This window comes from Rosa chinensis, chromosome 1, assembly GCF_002994745.2.
Source record: "Rosa chinensis cultivar Old Blush chromosome 1, RchiOBHm-V2, whole genome shotgun sequence".
Lineage (NCBI taxonomy): Eukaryota > Viridiplantae > Streptophyta > Magnoliopsida > Rosales > Rosaceae > Rosa > Rosa chinensis.
In genome coordinates, this window is record NC_037088.1 from 30,346,129 (window position 1) to 30,359,235 (window position 13,107).

Genomic DNA, 13,107 nt, shown 5'->3' on the forward strand with positions numbered 1-13,107 from the left:
ACGACTTCACAAGTTACAGAACTCGTCTCTCCAGACTCCTGGGATCCCCCACTATTCCCGTCAGTGATCTTCAAATCCACCATCTTCTTTCTTCTTCAAATATTCAATTTAATAACCACAAATCACAGAGGAACTAGTGAAGCCGAAAGGGACCAGCAACTAGCAATGAAACAACAAAGGACCAGCAACAATTGTATTAAACAAAGAGCCACGAAACAGATGGACCAACAATAAACAAAGGCACCGATTGAACCAAAAAACAAGGGACCAGCAAAGAGACAAAGGGATCGGCAACAAACGAAAACCAAAAGGACAAAAGAACAAGGTCGAACTGATTTTCTTGCAGCGGAAAAACTAATAGCACAACCGAGTCCGAATGGATCTCGGCTCTGATACCAAGTCAGAAGGAACCAAGAAACAAAGGGATTTTAGGGTTTTCTAATATGTGTATATTATCTTCTCCAAGAATGGAGAATATATACAAGATACAACATGTCCTATTAGGAAACAAAACAGAAAAGAATATTCCTAATAATATACAAGATACACAATCATATTCCTAATAGTACACGGAATGACAAGAGAGAGAGAGATAGCAAAAGAGAGCCAGAGAGGAAGAAGACCTCCATCCGTCAGCACGGGCCGCCGCGATTCGAAGAAAGTCCCTTGCCCTCAATCGTCAGAAAGGAGAGAAGAAAAAGTTGAGAAGAAAGAAGACAAACCCAGAAGTGGTTAAATAAACTGCAAGGGACTTTCAGGGTAAAAGAAATGAAGAACCCAGTAACTATTTTGTCTATAGTTTTTGTCTTGATTATTTATCTAGGACTGTACTTTAGATAAATTGATTATTGTATCTTTTGGATTACTTGCTCTTAGTGCAAGTGGTTACAACTCTGTGATCAGCAAGTTACAGTTTAAAAAACGGTAAGAGGGTTTTTCCATTTGTGATTACTATGAATGAATTTTTGTTAGTAATCTGGAATTGAATTGATTTACAGAAGGAGTTGGGTTATTCAGTTATTCTTATTGTCTTTTTTGTTTTTTAATTTGAAAATTTTTAATTGTATTGTTCATAGGTTGAGTTTCGTTTTTTTTTTTTTTTTTTTTTTTGATGTCTGTTTTTAATTTGCAGATTGTACATATTGAAGGGGGAGAGATTTGGACTGAAAACAAAGAAAAGAGGTTTGTTGTTGTGCTGTAAATTTTATTCGTTGTTGTTGTCTGTGTTTCATTGTATTTACTTTTGTTTAGTTGATCAGTTGAAAATTTTGTTTGTTCTGGTTTTGAGTTTTAGTATGATTCAATTTGATCCCAGAATATATGTAATGTTTTGAAATTAAAGTGATCGAGTAATTTGTGTGTTCATTAATGATATCCTCGATTATGATTTGTACATAATGATGGTTGGATTTGGTTGATCTAACTTTCGGAATGTATGCAGCTATAGTCTGAGGGTTTTTTTTTTTTTTTTTTTTTTTGGATTTGCTTTGGCTTACAGTAATGTTGGATTGAGATTCGTCTTTGACACAGCAGAAGTGTTTCATTTTCGTGCCTTCTCATAAGCTTTTACTTGCAGCCACAATTAACACAGAAACTTCAGAAAAACAAATGCTACTAGAAGGATAAAGCTGTTTCATTTGATTTTGTTGACATGGTACTTTAACTTATTGAATTTCATTAGATAAGCATTACTGGGTAAAAAGGACAATGATCATAATAGCATGCTCACTGTTTTGGAACACAATATGTAAATTTGGATGACATTTACTTGAAACAATGTTTTTCCATTTTGAATGCTTTATATAATCAATTCTACGCTTTGCAGGAAGTTCATAGAAAAATATACTGATAGGAAGCTCCTACAACTGGTGGATTATAAAAATCGGCCAACTCCTCGCTGTTTTACATTTATGTGAGGTAATTTTCTCTCTCTCCAACTACGTATGAACTATCAAAAGTCACATCAAGTTTTGCTATTATGTACAAATCATGAATAAATAAAGCAACAGTTAAAGCTTAAAAAGCTTAAAAAAAAAAAAAAGGGAATCAGTTTTCGTAGCTTATGATAACTCAGCAGGTATAACCATATCTTATGATAAGTCAGGAGGTCTTTAGCTACTTCAAATTTGTTTGGTACTCTTTTGTTAGTTTACCTTGGTTTTGTCAATTCATAGATCGTAAAACAATATGATAGATGGTATTGAAATAATCAATTTAGTACTACATCATGTGTTCTTTTTGTTCTTTCTTTAACAAACTACGCATGATCTAAAAACAGAAACCAAAGATCGTGTGTAAATAACAAAATACTACTTAACTATTTATCTCTACTGGCTTACTAGCATCTTCCTGCATAACATTACAGTACTACAGAGATTCATTTTTAAAATGTTCAATCAATTCTCTCTACTCTTAAAAAAGTGCTCATCAACTCTTGGTTTTCATTCTGATAATTTTAGTGTTTTCTATCTGCTTGCATTTTCAACAAACAAAGAACCTCACTTAAGAATAATCGTCTGGTTTCTAAGGTCTCGATTACCGCCTTTTGCCTATGTTGCTGGTCTGAGAGTTGGCTTCTTCTATTTAGTTTGATTGACTATGGTTTAATTTCTTTAGTATTGATATTGGTAAGTACATAAGGAACTTCTTAATTGTTTCTTCATTTTGTATGAAAATCCATGGGCTGAAAGAAAAAAAAAATCACTGGATTATGCAGTCAAATTTTAGGTGTAATTCACTGTATTTCTGGACGGTAAAAGATTTGCATTTATCAATGTTTGTTTGTAGATGAGTGACACAGTGTTATCAGTGTTTGTTTAATTTGACTTCCAACGTTGTTTTAAATAGACACAGTTCATTAAAAAAAAAAAAAACAATTCCTCTTTTGGTAAGTTGACAATGTCAAATGTTTTTGGCTTTTATTTTGATAGAGTGTGCGAGGAAGCTTTCAATAGAAGAAGAGGTATATGTTTGATTTGGATTTCGTCTCAAATTCAGTGTGTACCTGCTTCCTATGTAACATTTCATTTCAGTGTCTAAATGTTATTTATCATTTCTATGTATCATTTCAATGTTGTTTTAGGTAATCACATTCAGTTTCTTTTCTATCTTTTTTCACGTGGAACTTGATTTTTAATCGCTGCCTTATCAAACAGACTGTTATAAATTGTGGAGGACGTTGCGCAAGGAATCTAAACATATAGAGTGCAGGTATGTGAAATTACACTATATATTAAAGGAGGGAGTGTAGAGTTTAAAAATAGGGAAATCAAGGTCTGAGAATAGAGATCAAGGTTTGAGAATAGAGTGATTGATACAAACTTCTTTGGCTCAATCAAGGCATGTAGTTAAGGCTTTTCTCTATGTGCTTCGATCGAACCAAAGATGAGCTTGGTATAGGTTACAGTTTTTTATTTATTTATTTATTTTGGCTTGCAGAAACTTTGTATTATAGTTATTGTTAGTAACTTTACAATTAATTTTAGGAGGGTGTATTCAATCTAGATTTTAAATGATTTTATTTGACTTTTTATAATCGGTGGATTCTCAGAATCTACGGATTGTTTTAATTCCATATGAATTTTAAAAGATTCTAATGTATTGTATTAGCAAGATTTGTTTGGATTCTATTAAGTGCATGGATTGTTTTAAATCTACAATCCACTAGAAAATATATATTTGTCTAACAATATAAAACATTTTAATTAACATGTTATACAAATAAAATGAGTATTCTCACCAAGCCAACCAACTGATAAGAGACACAAATATAGATATACATATATATAGCTTTTGTACCGCATAAGATCATTGTTAATCATCCACACAAGCAATAGAACATGTTTTTTTTTTTTTTCCAGTTTGTGGAACTGATAGAGACTTTGCTTAATCAAACATTAACAAGTCTTGGTACACAAAACAAGCTTTTCAATTTTTATTTTTTCCTTTCGGTACACAAAAGGCAAGCATATGCATACTGCTTGACTGTGCTGAGACCCCATCGAAGCCTTCATGAGACTCCCAACAGCTGTCTTTATGCCATGCTACGGATGTGAAGATACCATTTGGAAGAAACTTTGACAATGAGCAGAACTTTTCCCTTGTAAACGTTATGATCCACATCATTCTCCTAGCATCCTGTACTAACATTCAAATGAATATATATATCCCAGAACTACAAAATTGAGATAAAAGAACATTAGTTTCTCGACTCAACCTAATTAACTTCCTACATAGATTCAACATAAACCAAGCGTTCTCTCACATTCTCATCCCTATTCTCTGAATATTTCCAATTTCAGGAACTCAATGGATCAAACACGTTGTCTATCATCTAATTGTTTCCACATCCACTCCTAATCACCATCTGAGTCCTAAGCAGTAAAATTGAGCAACAAGCTTCAATCTTGTGCATAATTGATTGGTTCCAATATTTGCAGAATCTAAAAATTGATGATAAATTACCTTGGTTCGTAGAGAATAGAGAAAGTTTGAGGTCAGTTCGTCTTCTACATTGAGGCCCTTTCATCTTCAGAATGAAGAAAGAGAGCAAAAAACAAAAGACGTCAAAATCTCACGTCTAGAGAGCGGATTTCTAATAGGGTTTGGTATTTATACCAAGCACCCTAGAATCCTACACAATCTAGCATCTAATAAAATCCTTGAAAATCTTCGGACTTTTGAATACCACCAGATTTGGAATGACTTTTTAAAATCTAAATTGAAAACCATAAGATTTTAAAGGACTTTTTAAAATCTTAATTGAATACCACAAGATTTTAAATGACTTTTAAAATACAAAAAAATCCAATAGACTCTTAATTGAATACACCCCCTTAGTGTTTCATAGTTGTTTTATTTGATTTCTGAAGATTTTATGCAAAAGAATTTTGGTACTATCTTTCTGCAACTGTTTCTTTGTCTATTGCTCAGTATCATCTTGCTTGCTTATTCTTATTTAGGTATGAATTCTAAAAAAATTAGGTTGCTTCTGTATTGAGTTTATGGTATGTATAGCCATGATAACATCAAATTCTATTCTTAGTACAGTAAAACCCCTGAACAAATTTCGTATATTTATATTTAGCAAATTATTTATTTGGAACTATTTATGCTTTGTTTGTTGAGTTCCGTTTTTCAGTTTAATTTCTTTTTGCTGTATGTAGAAATAATGTCAGCGATACTACAATTTTCATTACACACGTGTTTCATGTTATGTAGAATAAAAATGTGTTTTTTTTTTCCTGATGGATACATATGAATAGAGTGTATATTACATTCAAGCAAATAAATTAAAAAAAAAACATTTTCAATTTGCTTCTCTTTTTAAATAAAACTGTGTTGATAAAACATATTTTTAAACGCAGTTATGCCTCCCAAGAGCAGGACAACAAGGAAAAGAAGCCTCTTAGAAGATCACAGCTCAGTAAATTTATCCAAGAGCAGCACAACAAGAAAAAGAAGGCTCTTAGATGGAGATCCCTGCTCAGCAAATTTATATCATGCTGAGAGTCTGGCTGAAAGCTCATCAAGACCAGGGGATATATGTGTAAACTCATGCAATGAGACTGAAAGTACAATAGGTAATTCCAAGCAGTTACTCAATATTTGCAAAAGAAAATTAATAGACAATATACATAAGAGCTTGATCTGTTGTTTTATATTATCACAACATTTAATAAGTAGTATCTTTCAGATTATAGATGTTCATGAAATCAGTGTCAAATTTTTTCTATGCACTGTATGCAAAATTATTATATTAATTAATACTGTGAGTACCAATTTTTAAATATTATATGCAGTTGGAGGTTCATCTTTTTTGGTCAGGGGTTATATCAAAAGAGTAGACAAGGTTTTAAGTTTTCTATTTCAAGTTTTACTGTTTTATATTCACAGAACATTTAATTCCAATGAACAAAATGATTATGACCTTCATTTGTTCAATTTGGTCGATCTGATACTTAGAACTAACACTTTTATCTTTATGTTTACAATTGCAGGAATGACTACGAAGTATGAGGATTTTGGTGACAATGTTTTTGCATGTAATCATTGTGGCGCACGTTTTTGGTTGAAAGAAGCAAACAAACAAAAGTCCAAGAATGCACCCATCATCTATACAAATTGTTGTAAGAAAGGAGAAATCAAAGTTCAGCAATCAAACCCAACACCGGCATTTCTTGAACATCTATTGAATCCAGAAAATGGTCCAGAAAGCAGGCTTTTCAGAGATAATATTAGAGTTTACAATTCAATGTTCTCTTTTACATCAATGGGAGCAACAATTGATCATGGTGTAAACGTTGGATCAGGTCCTTATGTCTTCAAAATAAATGGTCAAGTACATCATTTAATGGGTTCTATGTTGCCTCCTGATGGTGAATGTCCTAAATATGCACAATTATACATCTATGATACAAAAAATGAGGTTGCAAATCATATTAACGCTATTGATCCTTCTCATATCAATGAAAAAATAAAACCAGATATTGTACAAGGATTGATTAAGATGTTTGATGAAATTAATGAGTTGGTTAAAACTTAACGAATGATCAGAGATAAATTTGAAGATAATTCTTTGCCTTCATTCAATATGACTGTGCTTAGTCGCCAACCAACTGATAGTAAACAATATGAGGAACCAACAAGTGAGGAAATTAGCGGTTTAATCGTTGGTGATATTGGAGAATTCAATTCAAATTAATAAAGATATAGTCATTCAATCAAACGACGGACATTTAAAGCGGATTTTCAAAATACATCCAAAGTACATGTCATTACAATACCCAATTCTTTTTCCATATGGTGAAGATGGATATAAACCTGATCTACGAATGCAAGCAACTGCAACAAATCGTGAAAAGAAAAGAGATAAGATATCAATGCGAAGTTTTATTGCATATCAGATTCAAGATAGAAATAACAAAGCGAACACTTTATTAAAAGGTGGACGACTGTTTCAGCAATTTTTAGTTGACTCTTATGCAACTATTGAAGAACATCGTTTGGACTACATAAGAAAAAATCAAAGAGATTTAAGAAGTGAAGCTTACAAAGACATTTGTACTGCATCTTCAGCTGGAATCAATGAAGGTCGTAATTTAGGACAAAAAGTTTTTTTACCAAGCTCTCACACTGGAAGCCCTAGATACATGATCAACAATTATCAAGCTGCAATGGCAATTTGTAGACAATATGGCAATCCAGATCTATTTATAACTTTTACTTGCAATGTTAAATGGCCAGAAATATTGAGATATTTTGAAAATGAACCTGGATATAAACAAGAAGATAGGCCTGACATAATTTCAAGAATTTTTAAATTGAAATTAAATGATATGATTACATATATTAAATCTGGAGAACCTTTTGGAGAAATTGAAGCAGGTAAGTCCGTTAGTGTAAAAAACCTCACTGTACATATTTTTTTTGTTCATTTTTTTGTCAAATTTATTTTATTTCCATGAAATTTAACTTAAGTTTAATTTTATAAATGTGCCAAAAATAAGTATATCTAAATTTTCATTTCTCCTTTTTCAATACAGATGTTTGCATGGTAGAATTTCAGAAGAGAGGACTCCCTCATGCCCATATGCTATTTTGGTTGAAAAGAAATTACAAATGTTATACATCGATTGATATAGATTCTATTATCTCAGCTGAATTACCAGAAAAAGATACCAATCCAGAACTTTTTAAAATTGTTAGCCAATTCATGATTCATGGGCCTTGCGGACAAATAAATCCAAAATCTTCTTGCATGCGAGATGGAAAATGTTCTAAATTTTTTCCAAAACCATACAACACAAACACTACATTTGAAATAAATATGCCACCAACATACAGACGTCGTGATGACGACACAAGATTTGTAGTAAAAGATGATGTACATATCGGCAATAATTTTGTTGTACCATACAATTCTAATTTATTATTGAGATATAACGCTCATATCAATGTTGAATCATGTTCTCAATCTATGCTGATCAAATATTTATTTAAATATATAAATAAAGGTCCAGATAGAGCTCGAATTATGTTTCATGAAAATCTAAATGATGAAATTCAGACTTATCTTAATTGTCATTATCTAACTCCTCATGAATCTGTGTGGAGATTGTTTGAATATGAAATTCATTCTAGACATCCTTCAGTTCAACATTTACAAATTCATATGCCTTTAGAACAAAATATCATTTTCAATGAAACTGATTCTCTTGAATCAATAATAAGTTATAGAAGTACAGAAGATACTACGCTCACTGGATGGTTTAAAGCAAATATAACTTATCCAGAAGCACGAGAATTAACTTACACTGAATTTCCAACTAAATTTGTATGGGACAATAGAAAAAAAATTTGGGCACCAAGAAAACAATATCAAACCATTGGCAGAATAGCACACATACATCCTGCATTAGGTGAATTATATTTTAGGATTAATTTCAGTTTACCCCCTGAGGTTTGGGAGTGTCATCATTTCACCTCCTGTACTTTCAATTTTGAATTTTTACCCCCTAAACTTTCCAATTTCAATCAGCCGTGTCCAATTTTTACTATTCCGTCCAAATTGGACGTTAAGTTTGACTTTTGAGGGCTAAAATGGTCATTTCAACATAAAAACAATTTTAAAATTTTTTTTCTGTTTTTTAGTTTTTTTCTCTTTTTTTTTCTGTTTTTTTTTTTTTACTTTTTTTATTTATTATTTTGTCTTCAACCTATACACCACAAGTTATAATAGGTTTATAAAAACAAAAAAAAATACTCTAGGTGGTTGAAAGCCGCTCGTTGGTCTACGATATTTGTGATATATCTCTGATAAAGTAAAAAAATTTAGGATATATCCCCAATAAAGTGAAGAAATATTTGTAAAAAATAATTTTACACTTTATCTGTAAATAAATATCTGTATATCCCCAATAAAATGAAGAAAATGTGTAAAATCATTTTTGGTCTATGATATTTGTGATATATCTCCAATAAATTTAAGAATTTTATGATATATCCCCAATAAAGTGAAGAAATATCTGTAAAAAATGATTTTACACTTTATCTGTAAATATCTGTATATTCCCAATAAAGTGAATAAATATTTGTGTAAAATCATTTTTTACAGATATTTATTTACAGATAAAGTGTAAAATTATTTTTTACAGATATTTCTTCACTTTATTGGGGATATATCCTAAATTCTTCACTTTATTGGAGATATGTCACAAATATCATAGACCGGCTAGCGGCTTTCAACTACCTAGAGTATTTTTTTGTTTTTATAAATCTATTATAACTTGTGGTGTATAGGTTGAAGACAAAATAAAAAAATAATAAATAAATAAAACAAAGAAACAGAAAAAAAAATTAAAAAAAAAACTAAAAAACAGATTTTTTTTTTAATTTTTTTAATTTTTTTAATTTTTTTTATGTTGAAATGACCATTTTAGCCCTCAAAAGTCAAACTTAACGTCCAATTTGGACGAAATAGTAGAAATTGGACACGGCTGATTGAAATTAGAAAGTTTAGGGGGTAAAAATTCAAAATTGAAAGTACAGGGGGTGAAATGATGACACCCCCAAACCTCAGGGGGGTAAACTGAAATTAATCCTATATTTTATGAGAATGCTATTAAATATTCAAAAAGGTTGTTGTAATTACAATTCAATAAGAACAGTAAACGGCATTATACATTCTTCTTATCAAGACGCATGTCGAGCTTTGGGTTTGTTAGGTGATGATAAAGAATGGATTGAAGCACTAACAAATTCTTCACATGTTGCAACAGCTTCAGAAATGCGCCATCTTTTTGTTACAATAATTTTGTTCTGTGATGTCGCCAACCCTCAAATGCTATTTGATTCACATTGGTCAAATATGTGTGATGATATCTTATACAAACTTCGAATTGAATCCGGAATTCCAAATCTAATCGTACCAGAGTCAGAATTGAAAAATAGCCTTTTATTTGAATTAGAACAACTATTTAACATTTCATCCAGTTCATTGAAAGATCATCAACTACCGCTACCTGATGCAAATAAAATGTCAGAGTTGAATAATAGATTATTAAGAAAAGAATTAGATTACGATTGTCTTGCATTAAAGCATCAACATACAAACTTTCTGAGCCAATTGAATACCTGTCAAAAAATTGTCTACAATGAAGTTATTAGAGTCATTGAAGAAGAAAAATCAAGTATTTTCTTTGTTCATGGTTGTGGAGAAACTGGAAAGACTTTTTTGTGGCATACAATAATAAGTAAATTGAGATCTGAAGGAAAAATTGTTTTAGCTGTTGCTTCATCTGGAATTGCATCATTATTACTTCCAAAAGGCAGAACAGCTCATTCTCGATTTAAAATACCTCTCACATTGACTAATTCCTCAATATGTCCAATAAAAAAAGGCACTCATCTTGCAAAATTACTTGAAAAAACAGATTTAATTATTTGGGATGAAGCTCCAATGTGTCATAAGCATTGTTTTGAATCACTAGATAAATCTCTCCGTGACATTCTATCACATGTTAACAGTACGCAAACAGATAAACCATTTGGTGGTAAACCTTTTTTATTAGGTGGAGACTTTAGACAAATTTTACCAGTCATTCCAGAAGGAACTAAAGAACAAATAATTGAAGCTTCATTAAACAGTTCATATCTGTGGTCATCATTTAAAATATTCAATTTGACAGAAAACATGAGATTATCAAAAAATGATTTAACTATAGAGCAAAAACAGAAAATTTCAACTTTTGCAAATTGGATATTGCAAATCGGAGAAGGTCATACACGTTCAATTCATGATACAAATGATAGAGATACATCTTGGATCGAAATTCCGGACGACTTACTCATTAACTCTTATACAAATCCAATAGAATCAATTTTCCTTGCAACTTATCCAAATTTTAACATTAAATATAATAACTTTGATTATCTAAAAGAACGTGCTATTGTTACACCATGAAATTCAACCGTTCGGGATATAAATGATTATGCTATAAATTTATTACCGGGTGAAAAAACTACTTATTTAAGTTCAGACACCATTTTGTTAAACTCTGGAAACAATGAAAATATGAATCTTTTATATCCTACAGAATTTTTAAATAAACTTGAATTTAATGGACTACCTTCACACAAATTGACTTTAAAAATTGGAATGCCCATCATGTTATTAAGAAACTTGAATCAAGTCTCTGGCTTATGCAATGGTACAAGATTAATAATAACAAAGTTATTTGATAGATTGATAGAAGCAAAAATATTAACAGGAAATAACACAGGACAAAAAATTTTCATACCTAGAATTATTCTTACTGCATCAGAAAAAAAATGGCCATTCATTTTGAAAAGACGTCAATTTCCAATTAGACCATGTTATGCAATGACAATCAACAAAAGTCAAGGCCAATCATTAAATCAAGTAGGCATATATCTACCTGAACCTGTATTCACTCATGGTCAATTATACGTCGCACTATCAAGAGTTACATCAAAAGATGGTCTAAAAATTTTGATAAATAACAACAATGATATACCAAACAAATATACTAAAAACATTGTATATAAAGATGTGTTACAGAATTTGTAAAGTCCTTGTGATGCCCCAGAAATTCGTATTTATTTTCCGAGGATTTTCCGGAATTAATTTTATAACTATTGGACGGTTTCGTGGCTCGTGGATGGAGCGGAAGTGTTTCGGGCGAATAATTAATTGAAGAATATGGTTTTAGGGGGTTGCCAAAGGTTGACTTTTTATTCGCAGGGATTCTCCGAAAACTTCCTTCACGAAAGTTGTAGAGCGCGTCGATACGAGTTCGTGGATATGTGGAACGTGAGAATCGGAGTTCGTATGAGAAAGTTATGGCCATTGGAAGAAATTTCCATTTTGGTATAAATAGAAGTTTCCCGAAGGAGAAACTTACTATTTTCATTTGTTTCCTTTTCTGGAAATCCTTTCTCTCTCTCTTCTCTCTCGTTCGCACCTTCAGAATCGAAATAATCCGGTTGACCCGACCCGGACCCGGTCGATCCGACCCGACTTTTCCGGCGAACTGCGGCGGTCTCCGGCGACGAAACTTTCCAGATAGGATCGTCTCCTCCGTCTGGTCGTCCCTCTGGTGTCCTCTAGCGCCGATTCTCCTCCACGGCGGCGCTGTAAGGCGATGCAGGTTGGTGTTTTCGGACCCGGTCGGAAATCCTTATTCCGACGTCGGCAAGGCTTCGAGTTTCCTTGGTTGGGCTCAGAGCAGCCTCGCCGATCGATCCTTGGTGGTTGTTTGGATCGATTCACGTGAAACTTCGATCAACTCAGTTGGGATCACTGTTCACGGCTTGTGAGGTAGTTTTTGATCCCTTAGGCTTGTTTTCTGACTTCGATCCAGTTATGAGAATTCACAAGCATGCTTAGATGAAGCTTTTTGATGTTGGGAGTTTTGTGAAATAATGTGTTTTTGGCCGGCGGCGGTGCACCACCGTCTGTGGTGGCGTTCCGGCGGTGTTCCGGCCACTTAAGGAACTGTTTCTGGTATTATATGTCTTCTACTCGTCGATACGAGCGTTTCGATATATAATATGCAGATTTTGGAGTTCGAATGGATTTGTTATGATTTTTTCCGTTTCATATCGGTGAATTTATTCGATCCGTGAGGATTCGAGCGTCCGATCGACTTGTGGTTTGGTCACATCGATCGTGGACGTATTCCGAAGGCCTTGGGAGGTCTCGGATGTGGTTTTGCCTCGATTGGCGCCACTTTGGGGATTTTAGTTCAAAAACAGGGGTTTCGAACTTAAATCAAATGTGAATTGTTACTAAGTTGGAACCATATGTGATTAGGTAATTGACGAAGTATTTGGACGAGTTGTTGGTGATTGTTTTGGTTCGGTTCTGTATTGAAGACGCAGCAGGAGTTCGAGGTGAGTAATCTCACGAAGTTCATATCACGAACGGGTTAACCCTATTGCTTTGAGAGTTATTTAGTTAACTGCAAACTATAGATGGTGTTAGTGACATTCTGAGTAGATGACTATGTGTGTATATATATATATTATGGGATGTATATATATGCATACGTATTCAAGTATTAGTTGTGGATTTGTGGAACAATA

The 13,107-nt window shown here is 32.6% G+C and overlaps 1 long non-coding RNA gene across 2 annotated transcripts; it reads left to right on the plus strand.

Moving 5' to 3' along the window:
- Positions 1-585: 585 nt before the first annotated feature.
- Positions 586-2,556, plus strand: LOC112188135. Of its 2 annotated transcripts, none has more exons than XR_005803198.1 (4): positions 586-780; positions 1,133-1,182; positions 1,826-1,917; positions 2,495-2,556. It is a non-coding gene; the product is annotated as an uncharacterized LOC112188135 (long non-coding RNA). The 2 variants fall into 2 exon arrangements; XR_002931319.2 differs by having other exon boundaries at positions 586-759.
- The last annotated feature ends 10,551 nt before the right edge of the window (positions 2,557-13,107 follow it).